Here is an 18,258-nt window from a genome sequence, read left to right on the forward strand (position 1 = left end):
AATGGAACAGTTCCGAAGCATTTTTAACTTCAGCGGAATTCCGAGAACAATGGAAGAGTTCCGAAGCATTTTTAAACTTCAGCGGAATTCCGAGAACAATGGAAGAGTTCCGAAGCATTTTTAAACTGCAGCGGAATTCCGAGAACAATGGAAGAGTTCCGAAGCATTTTTAAACGTCAGCGGAATGCCGAGAAAAATGGAAGAGTTCCGAAGCATTTTTAAACTGCAGCGGAATTCCTAGAACAAAGGAAGAGTTCTGATGCATTTTTAAACTGCAGCGGAATTCCTAGAACAATGGAAGAGTTCCGAAGCATTTTTAAACGTCAGCGGAATTCTCAGAACAATGGAAGTGTTACGAAGCATTTTTAAACGTCAGCAGTATTCTCAGAACAATGGAAGAGCTCCAAAGCATTTTTAAACTTCAGCAGAATTCCGAGAAAAATGGAAGAGTTCTGAAGCATTTTTAAACTGCAGCGGAATTCCTAGAACAATGGAAGAGTTCTGATGCATTTTTAAACTTCAGCGGAATTTCTAGAACAATACAAGAGTTCCGAAGCATTTTAAAATTTCAGCAGAATTCCGAGAACAGTGGAAGAGTTCCGAAGCATTTTTACACTTTAGCAGAATTCCGAGAACAATGGAGGCGTTCCGAAGCATTTTTAAACGTCAGCGGAATTCTCAGAACAATGGAAGTGTTCCGAAGCATTTTTAAACTTCAGCAGAATTCCGAGAACAATGGAAGAGTTCCGAAGCATTTTTAAACTTCAGCGGAATTCCGAGAACAGTGGAAGAGTTCCGAAGCATTTTTAAACATCAGCGGAATTCCGAGAACAAAGGAAGAGTTCCGAAGCATTTTTGATCTTCAGCGGAATTCCGAGAACAATGGAAGAGTTCCGAAGCATTTTTAAACGTCAGCGGAATGCCGAGAACAATGGAAGAGTTCCGACGCATTTTTAGACGTCAACGGAATTCCGAGAACAATGGAAGAGTTCCGAAGCATTTTTAAACGTCAGCGGAATGCCGAGAAAAATGGAAGAATTCCGAAGCATTTTTAAACTTCAGCAGAATTCCGAGAACAGTGGAAGAGTTCCGAAGCATTTTTAAACATCAGCGGAATTCCAAGAACAAAGGAAGAGTTCCGAAGCATTTTTGATCTTCAGCGGAATTCCGAGAACAATGGAAGAGTTCCGAAGCATTTTTAAACGTCAGCGGAATGCCGAGAACAATGGAAGAGTTCTGACGCATTTTTAAACGTCAGCAGAATTCCGAGAACAATGGAAGAGTTCCGAAGCATTTTTAAACGTCAGCGGAATTCTGATAACAATGGAAGAGTTCCGAAGCATTTTTAAACTGCAGCGGAATTCCGAGAACAATGGAAGAGTTCCGAAGCATATTTGATCTTCAGCGGAATTCTGAGAACAATGGAAGAGTTCCGAAGCATTTTTAAACGTCAGCGGAATGCCGAGAACAATGGAAGAGTTCCGACGCATTTTTAAACGTCAGCGGAATTCCGAGAACAATGGAAGAGTTCCGAAGCATTTTTAAACTTTAGCAGAATTCCGAGAACAATGGAGGCGTTCCGAAGCGTTTTTAAACGTCAGCGGAATTCTCAGAACAATGGAAGTGTTCCGAAGCATTTTTAAACTTCAGCAGAATTCCAAGAACAATGGAAGAGTTCCGAAGCATTTTTAAACTTCAGCGGAATTCCTAGAACAATGGAAGAGTTCTGATGCATTTTTAAACTTCAGCGGAATTTCTAGAACAATACAAGAGTTCCGAAGCATTTTAAAATTTCAGCAGAATTCCGAGAACAGTGGAAGAGTTCCGAAGCATTTTTAAATTTTAGCAGAATTCCGAGAACAATGGAGGCGTTCCGAAGCATTTTTAAACGTCAGCGGAATTCTCAGAACAATGGAAGTGTTCCGAAGCATTTTTAAACTTCAGCAGAATTCCGAGAACAATGGAAGAGTTCCGAAGCATTTTTAAACTTCAGCGGAATTCCGAGAACAGTGGAAGAGTTCCGAAGCATTTTTAAACATCAGCGGAATTCCGAGAACAAAGGAAGAGTTCCGAAGCATTTTTGATCTTCAGCGGAATTCCGAGAACAATGGAAGAGTTCCGAAGCATTTTTAAACGTCAGCGGAATGCCGAGAACAATGGAAGAGTTCCGACGCATTTTTAAACGTCAGCGGAATTCCGAGAACAATGGAAGAGTTCCGAAGTATTTTTAAACTTCAGCGGAATTCCGAGAACAATGGAAGAGTTCCGAAGCATTTTTAAATGTCAGCGGAATGCCGAGAACAATGGAAGAGTTCCGACGCATTTTTAGACGTCAACGGAATTCCGAGAACAATGGAAGAGTTCCGAAGCATTTTTAAACGTCAGCGGAATGCCGAGAAAAATGGAAGAATTCCGAAGCATTTTTAAACTTCAGCAGAATTCCGAGAACAGTGGAAGAGTTCCGAAGCATTTTTAAACATCAGCGGAATTCCGAGAACAAAGGAAGAGTTCCGAAGCATTTTTGATCTTCAGCGGAATTCCGAGAACAATGGAAGAGTTCCGAAGCATTTTTAAACGTCAGCGGAATGCCGAGAACAATGGAAGAGTTCTGACGCATTTTTAAACGTCAGCAGAATTCCGAGAACAATGGAAGAGTTCCGAAGCATTTTTAAACGTCAGCGGAATTCTGAGAACAATGGAAGAGTTCCGAAGCATTTTTAATCTTCAGCGGAATTCCGAGAACAATGGAACAGTTCCGAAGCATTTTTAACTTCAGCGGAATTCCGAGAACAATGGAAGAGTTCCGAAGCATTTTTAAACGTCAGCGGAATGCCGAGAAAAATGGAAGAGTTCCGAAGCATTTTTAAACTGCAGCGGAATTCCTAGAACAATGGAAGAGTTCTGATGCATTTTTAAACTGCAGCGGAATTCCTAGAACAATGGAAGAGTTCCGAAGCATTTTTAAACGTCAGCGGAATTCTCAGAACAATGGAAGTGTTCCGAAGCATTTTTAAACTTCAGCAGAATTCTGAGAACAATGGAAGAGTTCCGACGCATTTTTAAACGTCAGCGGAATTCCGAGAACAATGGAAGAGTTCCAAAGCATTTTTAAACTTCAGCGGAATTCCGAGAACAATGGAAGAGTTCCGAAGCATTTTTAAATGTCAGCGGAATGCCGAGAACAATGGAAGAGTTCCGACGCATTTTTAAACGTCAACGGAATTCCGAGAACAATGGAAGAGTTCCGAAGCATTTTTAAACGTCAGCGGAATGCCGAGAAAAATGGAAGAGTTCCGAAGCATTTTTAAACGTCAGCGGAATTCCGAGAACAATGGAAGAGTTCCGAAGCATTTTTAAATGTCAGCGGAATGCCGAGAACAATGGAAGAGTTCCGACGCATTTTTAAACGTCAACGGAATTCCGAGAACAATGGAAGAGTTCCGAAGCATTTTTAAACTTCAGCAGAATTCCGAGAACAGTGGAAGAGTTCCGAAGCATTTTTAAACATCAGCGGAATTCCGAGAACAAAGGAAGAGTTCCGAACCATTTTTGATCTTCAGCGGAATTCCGAGAACAATGGAAGAGTTCCGAAGCATTTTTAAACGTCAGCGGAATGCCGAGAACAATGGAAGAGTTCTGACGCATTTTTAAACGTCAGCAGAATTCCGAGAACAATGGAAGAGTTCCGAAGCATTTTTAAACGTCAGCGGAATTCTGATAACAATGGAAGAGTTCCGAAGCATTTTTAAACTGCAGCGGAATTCCGAGAACAATGGAAGAGTTCCGAAGCATATTTGATCTTCAGCGGAATTCTGAGAACAATGGAAGAGTTCCGAAGCATTTTTAAACGTCAGCGGAATGCCGAGAACAATGGAAGAGTTCCGACGCATTTTTAAACGTCAGCGGAATTCCGAGAACAATGGAGGCGTTCCGAAGCGTTTTTAAACGTCAGCGGAATTCTCAGAACAATGGAAGTGTTCCGAAGCATTTTTAAACTTCAGCAGAATTCCAAGAACAATGGAAGAGTTCCGAAGCATTTTTAAACTTCAGCGGAATTCCGAGAACAGTGGAAGAGTTCCAAAGCATTTTTAAACATCAGCGGAATTCCGAGAACAAAGGAAGAGTTCCGAAGCATTTTTGATCTTCAGCGGAATTCCGAGAACAATGGAAGAGTTCCGAAGCATTTTTAAACGTCAGCGGAATGCCGAGAACAATGGAAGAGTTCCGAAGCATTTTTAAACTTCAGCGGAATTCCGAGAACAGTGGAAGAGTTCCGAAGCATTTGTAAACTTCAGCGGAATTCCGAGAACAATGGAAGAGTTCCGAAGCATTTTTAAATGTCAGCGGAATGCCGAGAACAATGGAAGAGTTCTGACGCATTTTTAAACGTCAACGGAATTCCGAGAACAATGGAAGAGTTCCGAAGCATTTTTAAACTTCAGCAGAATTTCGAGAGCAATGGAAGAGTTCCGACGCATTTTTAAAGGTCAGCGGAATTCCGAGAACAATGTAAGAGTTCCGAAGCATTTTTAAACTTCAGCGGAATTCCGAGAAAAATGGAAGAGTTGCGAAGCATTTTTAACTTCAGCAGAATTCCGAGAACAATGGAAGAGTTCCGAAGCATTTTTAAACGTCAGCAGTATTCTCAGAACAATGGAAGAGCTCCAAAGCATTTTTAAACTTCAGCAGAATTCCGAGAAAAATGGAAGAGTTCCGAAGCATTTTTAAACTGCAGCGGAATTCCTAGAACAATGGAAGAGTTCTGATGCATTTTTAAACTTCAGCGGAATTTCTAGAACAATACAAGAGTTCCGAAGCATTTTAAAATTTCAGCAGAATTCCGAGAACAGTGGAAGAGTTCCGAAGCATTTTTAAACTTTAGCAGAATTCCGAGAACAATGGAGGCGTTCCGAAGCATTTTTAAACGTCAGCGGAATTCTCAGAACAATGGAAGTGTTCCGAAGCATTTTTAAACTTCAGCAGAATTCCGAGAACAATGGAAGAGTTCCGAAGCATTTTTAAACATCAGCGGAATTCCGAGAACAAAGGAAGAGTTCCGAAGCATTTTTGATCTTCAGCGGAATTCCGAGAACAATGGAAGAGTTCCGAAGCATTTTTAAACGTCAGCGGAATGCCGAGAACAATGGAAGAGTTCCGACGCATTTTTAAACGTCAGCGGAATTCCGAGAACAATGGAAGAGTTCCGAAGTATTTTTAAACTTCAGCGGAATTCCGAGAACAATGGAAGAGTTCCGAAGCATTTTTAAATGTCAGCGGAATGCCGAGAACAATGGAAGAGTTCCGACGCATTTTTAGACGTCAACGGAATTCCGAGAACAATGGAAGAGTTCCGAAGCATTTTTAAACGTCAGCGGAATGCCGAGAAAAATGGAAGAATTCCGAAGCATTTTTAAACTTCAGCAGAATTCCGAGAACAGTGGAAGAGTTCCGAAGCATTTTTAAACATCAGCGGAATTCCGAGAACAAAGGAAGAGTTCCGAAGCATTTTTGATCTTCAGCGGAATTCCGAGAACAATGGAAGAGTTCCGAAGCATTTTTAAACGTCAGCGGAATGCCGAGAACAATGGAAGAGTTCTAACGCATTTTTAAACGTCAGCAGAATTCCGAGAACAATGGAAGAGTTCCGAAGCATTTTTAAACGTCAGCGGAATTCTGAGAACAATGGAAGAGTTCCGAAGCATTTTTAATCTTCAGCGGAATTCCGAGAACAATGGAACAGTTCCGAAGCATTTTTAACTTCAGCGGAATTCCGAGAACAATGGAAGAGTTCCGAAGCATTTTTAAACGTCAGCGGAATGCCGAGAAAAATGGAAGAGTTCCGAAGCATTTTTAAACTGCAGCGGAATTCCTAGAACAATGGAAGAGTTCTGATGCATTTTTAAACTGCAGCGGAATTCCTAGAACAATGGAAGAGTTCCGAAGCATTTTTAAACGTCAGCGGAATTCTCAGAACAATGGAAGTGTTCCGAAGCATTTTTAAACTTCAGCAGAATTCTGAGAACAATGGAAGAGTTCCGACGCATTTTTAAACGTCAGCGGAATTCCGAGAACAATGGAAGAGTTCCAAAGCATTTTTAAACTTCAGCGGAATTCCGAGAACAATGGAAGAGTTCCGAAGCATTTTTAAATGTCAGCGGAATGCCGAGAACAATGGAAGAGTTCCGACGCATTTTTAAACGTCAACGGAATTCCGAGAACAATGGAAGAGTTCCGAAGCATTTTTAAACGTCAGCGGAATGCCGAGAAAAATGGAAGAGTTCCGAAGCATTTTTAAACGTCAGCGGAATTCCGAGAACAATGGAAGAGTTCCGAAGCATTTTTAAATGTCAGCGGAATGCCGAGAACAATGGAAGAGTTCCGACGCATTTTTAAATGTCAACGGAATTCCGAGAACAATGGAAGAGTTCCGAAGCATTTTTAAACTTCAGCGGAATTCCGAGAACAGTGGAAGAGTTCCGAAGCATTTTTAAACATCAGCGGAATTCCGAGAACAAAGGAAGAGTTCCGAAGCATTTTTGATCTTCAGCGGAATTCTGAGAACAATGGAAGAGTTCCGAAGCATTTTTAAACGTCAGCGGAATGCCGAGAACAATGGAAGAGTTCCGACGCATTTTTAAACGTCAGCGGAATTCCGAGAACAATGGAAGAGTTCCGAAGCATTTTTAAACTTCAGCGGAATTCCGAGAACAATGGAAGAGTTCCGAAGCATTTTTAAACTTCAGCAGAATTCCGAGAACAGTGGAAGAGTTCCGAAGCATTTTTAAACATCAGCGGAATTCCGAGAACAAAGGAAGAGTTCCGAAGCATTTTTGATCTTCAGCGGAATTCCGAGAACAATGGAAGAGTTCCGAAGCATTTTTAAACGTCAGCGGAATGCCGAGAACAATGGAAGAGTTCTGACGCATTTTTAAACGTCAGCGGAATTCTCTGAACAATGGAAGTGTTCCGAAGCATTTTTAAACGTCAGCGGAATTCTCAGAACAATGGAAGTGTTCCGAAGCATTTTTAAATGTCAGCGGAATGCCGAGAACAATGGAAGAGTTCCGACGCATTTTTAAACGTCAACGGAATTCCGAGAACAATGGAAGAGTTCCGAAGCATTTTTAAACGTCAGCGGAATGCCGAGAAAAATGGAAGAGTTCCGAAGCATTTTTAAACGTCAGCGGAATTCCGAGAACAATGGAAGAGTTCCGAAGCATTTTTAAATGTCAGCGGAATGCCGAGAACAATGGAAGAGTTCCGACGCATTTTTAAACGTCAACGGAATTCCGAGAACAATGGAAGAGTTCCGAAGCATTTTTAAACGTCAGCGGAATGCCGAGAAAAATGGAAGAGTTCCGAAGCATTTTTAAACTTCAGCGGAATTCCGAGAACAGTGGAAGAGTTCCGAAGCATTTTTAAACATCAGCGGAATTCCGAGAACAAAGGAAGAGTTCCGAAGCATTTTTGATCTTCAGCGGAATTCTGAGAACAATGGAAGAGTTCCGAAGCATTTTTAAACGTCAGCGGAATGCCGAGAACAATGGAAGAGTTCCGACGCATTTTTAAACGTCAGCGGAATTCCGAGAACAATGGAAGAGTTCCGAAGCATTTTTAAACTTCAGCGGAATTCCGAGAACAGTGGAAGAGTTCCGAAGCATTTTTAAACATCAGCGGAATTCCGAGAACAAAGGAAGAGTTCCGAAGCATATTTGATCTTCAGCGGAATTCTGAGAACAATGGAAGAGTTCCGAAGCATTTTTAAACGTCAGCGGAATGCCGAGAACAATGGAAGAGTTCCGACGCATTTTTAAACGTCAGCGGAATTCCGAGAACAATGGAAGAGTTCGGAAGCATTTTTAAACTTTAGCAGAATTCCGAGAACAATGGAGGCGTTCCGAAGCGTTTTTAAACGTCAGCGGAATTCTCAGAACAATGGAAGTGTTCCGAAGCATTTTTGAACTTCAGCAGAATTCCAAGAACAATGGAAGAGTTCCGAAGCATTTTTAAACTTCAGCGGAATTCCGAGAACAGTGGAAGAGTTCCAAAGCATTTTTAAACATCAGCGGAATTCCGAGAACAAAGGAAGAGTTCCGAAGCATTTTTGATCTTCAGCGGAATTCCGAGAACAATGGAAGAGTTCCGAAGCATTTTTAAACGTCAGCGGAATGCCGAGAACAATGGAAGAGTTCCGAAGCATTTTTAAACTTCAGCGGAATTCCGAGAACAGTGGAAGAGTTCCGAAGCATTTTTAAACTTCAGCGGAATTCCGAGAACAATGGAAGAGTTCCGAAGCATTTTTAAATGTCAGCGGAATGCCGAGAACAATGGAAGAGTTCTGACGCATTTTTAAACGTCAACGGAATTCCGAGAACAATGGAAGAGTTCCGAAGCATTTTTAAACTTCAGCAGAATTTCGAGAGCAATGGAAGAGTTCCGACGCATTTTTAAAGGTCAGCGGAATTCCGAGAACAATGTAAGAGTTCCGAAGCATTTTTAAACTTCAGCGGAATTCCGAGAAAAATGGAAGAGTTGCGAAGCATTTTTAACTTCAGCAGAATTCCGAGAACAATGGAAGAGTTCCGAAGCATTTTTAAACGTCAGCAGTATTCTCAGAACAATGGAAGAGCTCCAAAGCATTTTTAAACTTCAGCAGAATTCCGAGAAAAATGGAAGAGTTCCGAAGCATTTTTAAACTGCAGCGGAATTCCTAGAACAATGGAAGAGTTCTGATGCATTTTTAAACTTCAGCGGAATTTCTAGAACAATACAAGAGTTCCGAAGCATTTTAAAATTTCAGCAGAATTCCGAGAACAGTGGAAGAGTTCCGAAGCATTTTTAAACTTTAGCAGAATTCCGAGAACAATGGAGGCGTTCCGAAGCATTTTTAAACGTCAGCGGAATTCTCAGAACAATGGAAGTGTTCCGAAGCATTTTTAAACTTCAGCAGAATTCCGAGAACAATGGAAGAGTTCCGAAGCATTTTTAAACTTCAGCGGAATTCCGAGAACAGTGGAAGAGTTCCGAAGCATTTTTAAACATCAGCGGAATTCCGAGAACAAAGGAAGAGTTCCGAAGCATTTTTGATCTTCAGCGGAATTCCGAGAACAATGGAAGAGTTCCGAAGCATTTTTAAACGTCAGCGGAATGCCGAGAACAATGGAAGAGTTCCGACGCATTTTTAAACGTCAGCGGAATTCCGAGAACAATGGAAGAGTTCCGAAGTATTTTTAAACTTCAGCGGAATTCCGAGAACAATGGAAGAGTTCCGAAGCATTTTTAATCTTCAGCGGAATTCCGAGAACAATGGAACAGTTCCGAAGCATTTTTAACTTCAGCGGAATTCCGAGAACAATGGAAGAGTTCCGAAGCATTTTTAAACGTCAGCGGAATGCCGAGAAAAATGGAAGAGTTCCGAAGCATTTTTAAACTGCAGCGGAATTCCTAGAACAATGGAAGAGTTCTGATGCATTTTTAAACTGCAGCGGAATTCCTAGAACAATGGAAGAGTTCCGAAGCATTTTTAAACGTCAGCGGAATTCTCAGAACAATGGAAGTGTTCCGAAGCATTTTTAAACTTCAGCAGAATTCTGAGAACAATGGAAGAGTTCCGACGCATTTTTAAACGTCAGCGGAATTCCGAGAACAATGGAAGAGTTCCAAAGCATTTTTAAACTTCAGCGGAATTCCGAGAACAATGGAAGAGTTCCGAAGCATTTTTAAATGTCAGCGGAATGCCGAGAACAATGGAAGAGTTCCGACGCATTTTTAAACGTCAACGGAATTCCGAGAACAATGGAAGAGTTCCGAAGCATTTTTAAACGTCAGCGGAATGCCGAGAAAAATGGAAGAGTTCCGAAGCATTTTTAAACGTCAGCGGAATTCCGAGAACAATGGAAGAGTTCCGAAGCATTTTTAAATGTCAGCGGAATGCCGAGAACAATGGAAGAGTTCCGACGCATTTTTAAATGTCAACGGAATTCCGAGAACAATGGAAGAGTTCCGAAGCATTTTTAAACTTCAGCGGAATTCCGAGAACAGTGGAAGAGTTCCGAAGCATTTTTAAACATCAGCGGAATTCCGAGAACAAAGGAAGAGTTCCGAAGCATTTTTGATCTTCAGCGGAATTCTGAGAACAATGGAAGAGTTCCGAAGCATTTTTAAACGTCAGCGGAATGCCGAGAACAATGGAAGAGTTCCGACGCATTTTTAAACGTCAGCGGAATTCCGAGAACAATGGAAGAGTTCCGAAGCATTTTTAAACTTCAGCGGAATTCCGAGAACAATGGAAGAGTTCCGAAGCATTTTTAAACTTCAGCAGAATTCCGAGAACAGTGGAAGAGTTCCGAAGCATTTTTAAACATCAGCGGAATTCCGAGAACAAAGGAAGAGTTCCGAAGCATTTTTGATCTTCAGCGGAATTCCGAGAACAATGGAAGAGTTCCGAAGCATTTTTAAACGTCAGCGGAATGCCGAGAACAATGGAAGAGTTCTGACGCATTTTTAAACGTCAGCGGAATTCTCTGAACAATGGAAGTGTTCCGAAGCATTTTTAAACGTCAGCGGAATTCTCAGAACAATGGAAGTGTTCCGAAGCATTTTTAAATGTCAGCGGAATGCCGAGAACAATGGAAGAGTTCCGACGCATTTTTAAACGTCAACGGAATTCCGAGAACAATGGAAGAGTTCCGAAGCATTTTTAAACGTCAGCGGAATGCCGAGAAAAATGGAAGAGTTCCGAAGCATTTTTAAACGTCAGCGGAATTCCGAGAACAATGGAAGAGTTCCGAAGCATTTTTAAATGTCAGCGGAATGCCGAGAACAATGGAAGAGTTCCGACGCATTTTTAAACGTCAACGGAATTCCGAGAACAATGGAAGAGTTCCGAAGCATTTTTAAACGTCAGCGGAATGCCGAGAAAAATGGAAGAGTTCCGAAGCATTTTTAAACTTCAGCGGAATTCCGAGAACAGTGGAAGAGTTCCGAAGCATTTTTAAACATCAGCGGAATTCCGAGAACAAAGGAAGAGTTCCGAAGCATTTTTGATCTTCAGCGGAATTCTGAGAACAATGGAAGAGTTCCGAAGCATTTTTAAACGTCAGCGGAATGCCGAGAACAATGGAAGAGTTCCGACGCATTTTTAAACGTCAGCGGAATTCCGAGAACAATGGAAGAGTTCCGAAGCATTTTTAAACTTCAGCGGAATTCCGAGAACAGTGGAAGAGTTCCGAAGCATTTTTAAACATCAGCGGAATTCCGAGAACAAAGGAAGAGTTCCGAAGCATATTTGATCTTCAGCGGAATTCTGAGAACAATGGAAGAGTTCCGAAGCATTTTTAAACGTCAGCGGAATGCCGAGAACAATGGAAGAGTTCCGACGCATTTTTAAACGTCAGCGGAATTCCGAGAACAATGGAAGAGTTCGGAAGCATTTTTAAACTTTAGCAGAATTCCGAGAACAATGGAGGCGTTCCGAAGCGTTTTTAAACGTCAGCGGAATTCTCAGAACAATGGAAGTGTTCCGAAGCATTTTTGAACTTCAGCAGAATTCCAAGAACAATGGAAGAGTTCCGAAGCATTTTTAAACTTCAGCGGAATTCCGAGAACAGTGGAAGAGTTCCAAAGCATTTTTAAACATCAGCGGAATTCCGAGAACAAAGGAAGAGTTCCGAAGCATTTTTGATCTTCAGCGGAATTCCGAGAACAATGGAAGAGTTCCGAAGCATTTTTAAACGTCAGCGGAATGCCGAGAACAATGGAAGAGTTCCGAAGCATTTTTAAACTTCAGCGGAATTCCGAGAACAGTGGAAGAGTTCCGAAGCATTTTTAAACTTCAGCGGAATTCCGAGAACAATGGAAGAGTTCCGAAGCATTTTTAAATGTCAGCGGAATGCCGAGAACAATGGAAGAGTTCTGACGCATTTTTAAACGTCAACGGAATTCCGAGAACAATGGAAGAGTTCCGAAGCATTTTTAAACTTCAGCAGAATTTCGAGAGCAATGGAAGAGTTCCGACGCATTTTTAAAGGTCAGCGGAATTCCGAGAACAATGTAAGAGTTCCGAAGCATTTTTAAACTTCAGCGGAATTCCGAGAAAAATGGAAGAGTTGCGAAGCATTTTTAACTTCAGCAGAATTCCGAGAACAATGGAAGAGTTCCGAAGCATTTTTAAACGTCAGCAGTATTCTCAGAACAATGGAAGAGCTCCAAAGCATTTTTAAACTTCAGCAGAATTCCGAGAAAAATGGAAGAGTTCCGAAGCATTTTTAAACTGCAGCGGAATTCCTAGAACAATGGAAGAGTTCTGATGCATTTTTAAACTTCAGCGGAATTTCTAGAACAATACAAGAGTTCCGAAGCATTTTAAAATTTCAGCAGAATTCCGAGAACAGTGGAAGAGTTCCGAAGCATTTTTAAACTTTAGCAGAATTCCGAGAACAATGGAGGCGTTCCGAAGCATTTTTAAACGTCAGCGGAATTCTCAGAACAATGGAAGTGTTCCGAAGCATTTTTAAACTTCAGCAGAATTCCGAGAACAATGGAAGAGTTCCGAAGCATTTTTAAACTTCAGCGGAATTCCGAGAACAGTGGAAGAGTTCCGAAGCATTTTTAAACATCAGCGGAATTCCGAGAACAAAGGAAGAGTTCCGAAGCATTTTTGATCTTCAGCGGAATTCCGAGAACAATGGAAGAGTTCCGAAGCATTTTTAAACGTCAGCGGAATGCCGAGAACAATGGAAGAGTTCCGACGCATTTTTAAACGTCAGCGGAATTCCGAGAACAATGGAAGAGTTCCGAAGTATTTTTAAACTTCAGCGGAATTCCGAGAACAATGGAAGAGTTCCGAAGCATTTTTAAATGTCAGCGGAATGCCGAGAACAATGGAAGAGTTCCGACGCATTTTTAGACGTCAACGGAATTCCGAGAACAATGGAAGAGTTCCGAAGCATTTTTAAACGTCAGCGGAATGCCGAGAAAAATGGAAGAATTCCGAAGCATTTTTAAACTTCAGCAGAATTCCGAGAACAGTGGAAGAGTTCCGAAGCATTTTTAAACATCAGCGGAATTCCGAGAACAAAGGAAGAGTTCCGAAGCATTTTTGATCTTCAGCGGAATTCCGAGAACAATGGAAGAGTTCCGAAGCATTTTTAAACGTCAGCGGAATGCCGAGAACAATGGAAGAGTTCTGACGCATTTTTAAACGTCAGCAGAATTCCGAGAACAATGGAAGAGTTCCGAAGCATTTTTAAACGTCAGCGGAATTCTGAGAACAATGGAAGAGTTCCGAAGCATTTTTAATCTTCAGCGGAATTCCGAGAACAATGGAACAGTTCCGAAGCATTTTTAACTTCAGCGGAATTCCGAGAACAATGGAAGAGTTCCGAAGCATTTTTAAACGTCAGCGGAATGCCGAGAAAAATGGAAGAGTTCCGAAGCATTTTTAAACTGCAGCGGAATTCCTAGAACAATGGAAGAGTTCTGATGCATTTTTAAACTGCAGCGGAATTCCTAGAACAATGGAAGAGTTCCGAAGCATTTTTAAACGTCAGCGGAATTCTCAGAACAATGGAAGTGTTCCGAAGCATTTTTAAACTTCAGCAGAATTCTGAGAACAATGGAAGAGTTCCGACGCATTTTTAAACGTCAGCGGAATTCCGAGAACAATGGAAGAGTTCCAAAGCATTTTTAAACTTCAGCGGAATTCCGAGAACAATGGAAGAGTTCCGAAGCATTTTTAAATGTCAGCGGAATGCCGAGAACAATGGAAGAGTTCCGACGCATTTTTAAACGTCAACGGAATTCCGAGAACAATGGAAGAGTTCCGAAGCATTTTTAAACGTCAGCGGAATGCCGAGAAAAATGGAAGAGTTCCGAAGCATTTTTAAACGTCAGCGGAATTCCGAGAACAATGGAAGAGTTCCGAAGCATTTTTAAATGTCAGCGGAATGCCGAGAACAATGGAAGAGTTCCGACGCATTTTTAAACGTCAACGGAATTCCGAGAACAATGGAAGAGTTCCGAAGCATTTTTAAACTTCAGCAGAATTCCGAGAACAGTGGAAGAGTTCCGAAGCATTTTTAAACATCAGCGGAATTCCGAGAACAAAGGAAGAGTTCCGAAGCATTTTTGATCTTCAGCGGAATTCCGAGAACAATGGAAGAGTTCCGAAGCATTTTTAAACGTCAGCGGAATGCCGAGAACAATGGAAGAGTTCTGACGCATTTTTAAACGTCAGCAGAATTCCGAGAACAATGGAAGAGTTCCGAAGCATTTTTAAACGTCAGCGGAATTCTGATAACAATGGAAGAGTTCCGAAGCATTTTTAAACTGCAGCGGAATTCCGAGAACAATGGAAGAGTTCCGAAGCATATTTGATCTTCAGCGGAATTCTGAGAACAATGGAAGAGTTCCGAAGCATTTTTAAACGTCAGCGGAATGCCGAGAACAATGGAAGAGTTCCGACGCATTTTTAAACGTCAGCGGAATTCCGAGAACAATGGAAGAGTTCCGAAGCATTTTTAAACTTTAGCAGAATTCCGAGAACAATGGAGGCGTTCCGAAGCGTTTTTAAACGTCAGCGGAATTCTCAGAACAATGGAAGTGTTCCGAAGCATTTTTAAACTTCAGCAGAATTCCAAGAACAATGGAAGAGTTCCGAAGCATTTTTAAACTTCAGCGGAATTCCGAGAACAGTGGAAGAGTTCCAAAGCATTTTTAAACATCAGCGGAATTCCGAGAACAAAGGAAGAGTTCCGAAGCATTTTTGATCTTCAGCGGAATTCCGAGAACAATGGAAGAGTTCCGAAGCATTTTTAAACGTCAGCGGAATGCCGAGAACAATGGAAGAGTTCCGAAGCATTTGTAAACTTCAGCGGAATTCCGAGAACAATGGAAGAGTTCCGAAGCATTTTTAAATGTCAGCGGAATGCCGAGAACAATGGAAGAGTTCTGACGCATTTTTAAACGTCAACGGAATTCCGAGAACAATGGAAGAGTTCCGAAGCATTTTTAAACTTCAGCAGAATTTCGAGAGCAATGGAAGAGTTCCGACGCATTTTTAAAGGTCAGCGGAATTCCGAGAACAATGTAAGAGTTCCGAAGCATTTTTAAACTTCAGCGGAATTCCGAGAAAAATGGAAGAGTTGCGAAGCATTTTTAACTTCAGCAGAATTACGAGAACAATGGAAGAGTTCCGAAGCATTTTTAAACGTCAGCAGTATTCTCAGAACAATGGAAGAGCTCCAAAGCATTTTTAAACTTCAGCAGAATTCCGAGAAAAATGGAAGAGTTCCGAAGCATTTTTAAACTGCAGCGGAATTCCTAGAACAATGGAAGAGTTCTGATGCATTTTTAAACTTCAGCGGAATTTCTAGAACAATACAAGAGTTCCGAAGCATTTTAAAATTTCAGCAGAATTCCGAGAACAGTGGAAGAGTTCCGAAGCATTTTTAAACTTTAGCAGAATTCCGAGAACAATGGAGGCGTTCCGAAGCATTTTTAAACGTCAGCGGAATTCTCAGAACAATGGAAGTGTTCCGAAGCATTTTTAAACTTCAGCAGAATTCCGAGAACAATGGAAGAGTTCCGAAGCATTTTTAAACATCAGCGGAATTCCGAGAACAAAGGAAGAGTTCCGAAGCATTTTTGATCTTCAGCGGAATTCCGAGAACAATGGAAGAGTTCCGAAGCATTTTTAAACGTCAGCGGAATGCCGAGAACAATGGAAGAGTTCCGACGCATTTTTAAACGTCAGCGGAATTCCGAGAACAATGGAAGAGTTCCGAAGTATTTTTAAACTTCAGCGGAATTCCGAGAACAATGGAAGAGTTCCGAAGCATTTTTAAATGTCAGCGGAATGCCGAGAACAATGGAAGAGTTCCGACGCATTTTTAGACGTCAACGGAATTCCGAGAACAATGGAAGAGTTCCGAAGCATTTTTAAACGTCAGCGGAATGCCGAGAAAAATGGAAGAATTCCGAAGCATTTTTAAACTTCAGCAGAATTCCGAGAACAGTGGAAGAGTTCCGAAGCATTTTTAAACATCAGCGGAATTCCGAGAACAAAGGAAGAGTTCCGAAGCATTTTTGATCTTCAGCGGAATTCCGAGAACAATGGAAGAGTTCCGAAGCATTTTTAAACGTCAGCGGAATGCCGAGAACAATGGAAGAGTTCTGACGCATTTTTAAACGTCAGCAGAATTCCGAGAACAATGGAAGAGTTCCGAAGCATTTTTAAACGTCAGCGGAATTCTGAGAACAATGGAAGAGTTCCGAAGCATTTTTAATCTTCAGCGGAATTCCGAGAACAATGGAACAGTTCCGAAGCATTTTTAACTTCAGCGGAATTCCGAGAACAATGGAAGAGTTCCGAAGCATTTTTAAACGTCAGCGGAATGCCGAGAAAAATGGAAGAGTTCCGAAGCATTTTTAAACTGCAGCGGAATTCCTAGAACAATGGAAGAGTTCTGATGCATTTTTAAACATCAGCGGAATTCCGAGAACAAAGGAAGAGTTCCGAAGCATTTTTGATCTTCAGCGGAATTCTGAGAACAATGGAAGAGTTCCGAAGCATTTTTAAACGTCAGCGGAATGCCGAGAACAATGGAAGAGTTCCGACGCATTTTTAAACGTCAGCGGAATTCCGAGAACAATGGAAGAGTTCCGAAGCATTTTTAAACTTCAGCGGAATTCCGAGAACAATGGAAGAGTTCCGAAGCATTTTTAAACTTCAGCAGAATTCCGAGAACAGTGGAAGAGTTCCGAAGCATTTTTAAACATCAGCGGAATTCCGAGAACAAAGGAAGAGTTCCGAAGCATTTTTGATCTTCAGCGGAATTCCGAGAACAATGGAAGAGTTCCGAAGCATTTTTAAACGTCAGCGGAATGCCGAGAACAATGGAAGAGTTCTGACGCATTTTTAAACGTCAGCGGAATTCTCTGAACAATGGAAGTGTTCCGAAGCATTTTTAAACGTCAGCGGAATTCTCAGAACAATGGAAGTGTTCCGAAGCATTTTTAAATGTCAGCGGAATGCCGAGAACAATGGAAGAGTTCCGAAGCATTTTTAAACGTCAGCGGAATTCCGAGAACAATGGAAGAGTTCCGAAGCATTTTTAAATGTCAGCGGAATGCCGAGAACAATGGAAGAGTTCCGACGCATTTTTAAACGTCAACGGAATTCCGAGAACAATGGAAGAGTTCCGAAGCATTTTTAAACGTCAGCGGAATGCCGAGAAAAATGGAAGAGTTCCGAAGCATTTTTAAACTTCAGCGGAATTCCGAGAACAGTGGAAGAGTTCCGAAGCATTTTTAAACATCAGCGGAATTCCGAGAACAAAGGAAGAGTTCCGAAGCATTTTTGATCTTCAGCGGAATTCTGAGAACAATGGAAGAGTTCCGAAGCATTTTTAAACGTCAGCGGAATGCCGAGAACAATGGAAGAGTTCCGACGCATTTTTAAACGTCAGCGGAATTCCGAGAACAATGGAAGAGTTCCGAAGCATTTTTAAACTTCAGCGGAATTCCGAGAACAGTGGAAGAGTTCCGAAGCATTTTTAAACATCAGCGGAATTCCGAGAACAAAGGAAGAGTTCCGAAGCATATTTGATCTTCAGCGGAATTCTGAGAACAATGGAAGAGTTCCGAAGCATTTTTAAACGTCAGCGGAATGCCGAGAACAATGGAAGAGTTCCGACGCATTTTTAAACGTCAGCGGAATTCCGAGAACAATGGAAGAGTTCCGAAGCATTTTTAAACTTTAGCAGAATTCCGAGAACAATGGAGGCGTTCCGAAGCGTTTTTAAACGTCAGCGGAATTCTCAGAACAATGGAAGTGTTCCGAAGCATTTTTGAACTTCAGCAGAATTCCAAGAACAATGGAAGAGTTCCGAAGCATTTTTAAACTTCAGCGGAATTCCGAGAACAGTGGAAGAGTTCCAAAGCATTTTTAAACATCAGCGGAATTCCGAGAACAAAGGAAGAGTTCCGAAGCATTTTTGATCTTCAGCGGAATTCCGAGAACAATGGAAGAGTTCCGAAGCATTTTTAAACGTCAGCGGAATGCCGAGAACAATGGAAGAGTTCTGACGCATTTTTAAACGTCAGCAGAATTCCGAGAACAATGGAAGAGTTCCGAAGCATTTTTAAACGTCAGCGGAATTCTGAGAACAATGGAAGAGTTCCGAAGCATTTTTAATCTTCAGCGGAATTCCGAGAACAATGGAACAGTTCCGAAGCATTTTTAACTTCAGCGGAATT

The sequence above is a fragment of the Phyllobates terribilis genome, unplaced genomic scaffold (genome assembly GCF_046119375.1).
Source record: "Phyllobates terribilis strain yellow unplaced genomic scaffold, ASM4611937v1 Scaffold_2__4_contigs__length_985480577, whole genome shotgun sequence".
Classification (NCBI taxonomy): Eukaryota; Metazoa; Chordata; class Amphibia; order Anura; family Dendrobatidae; genus Phyllobates; species Phyllobates terribilis.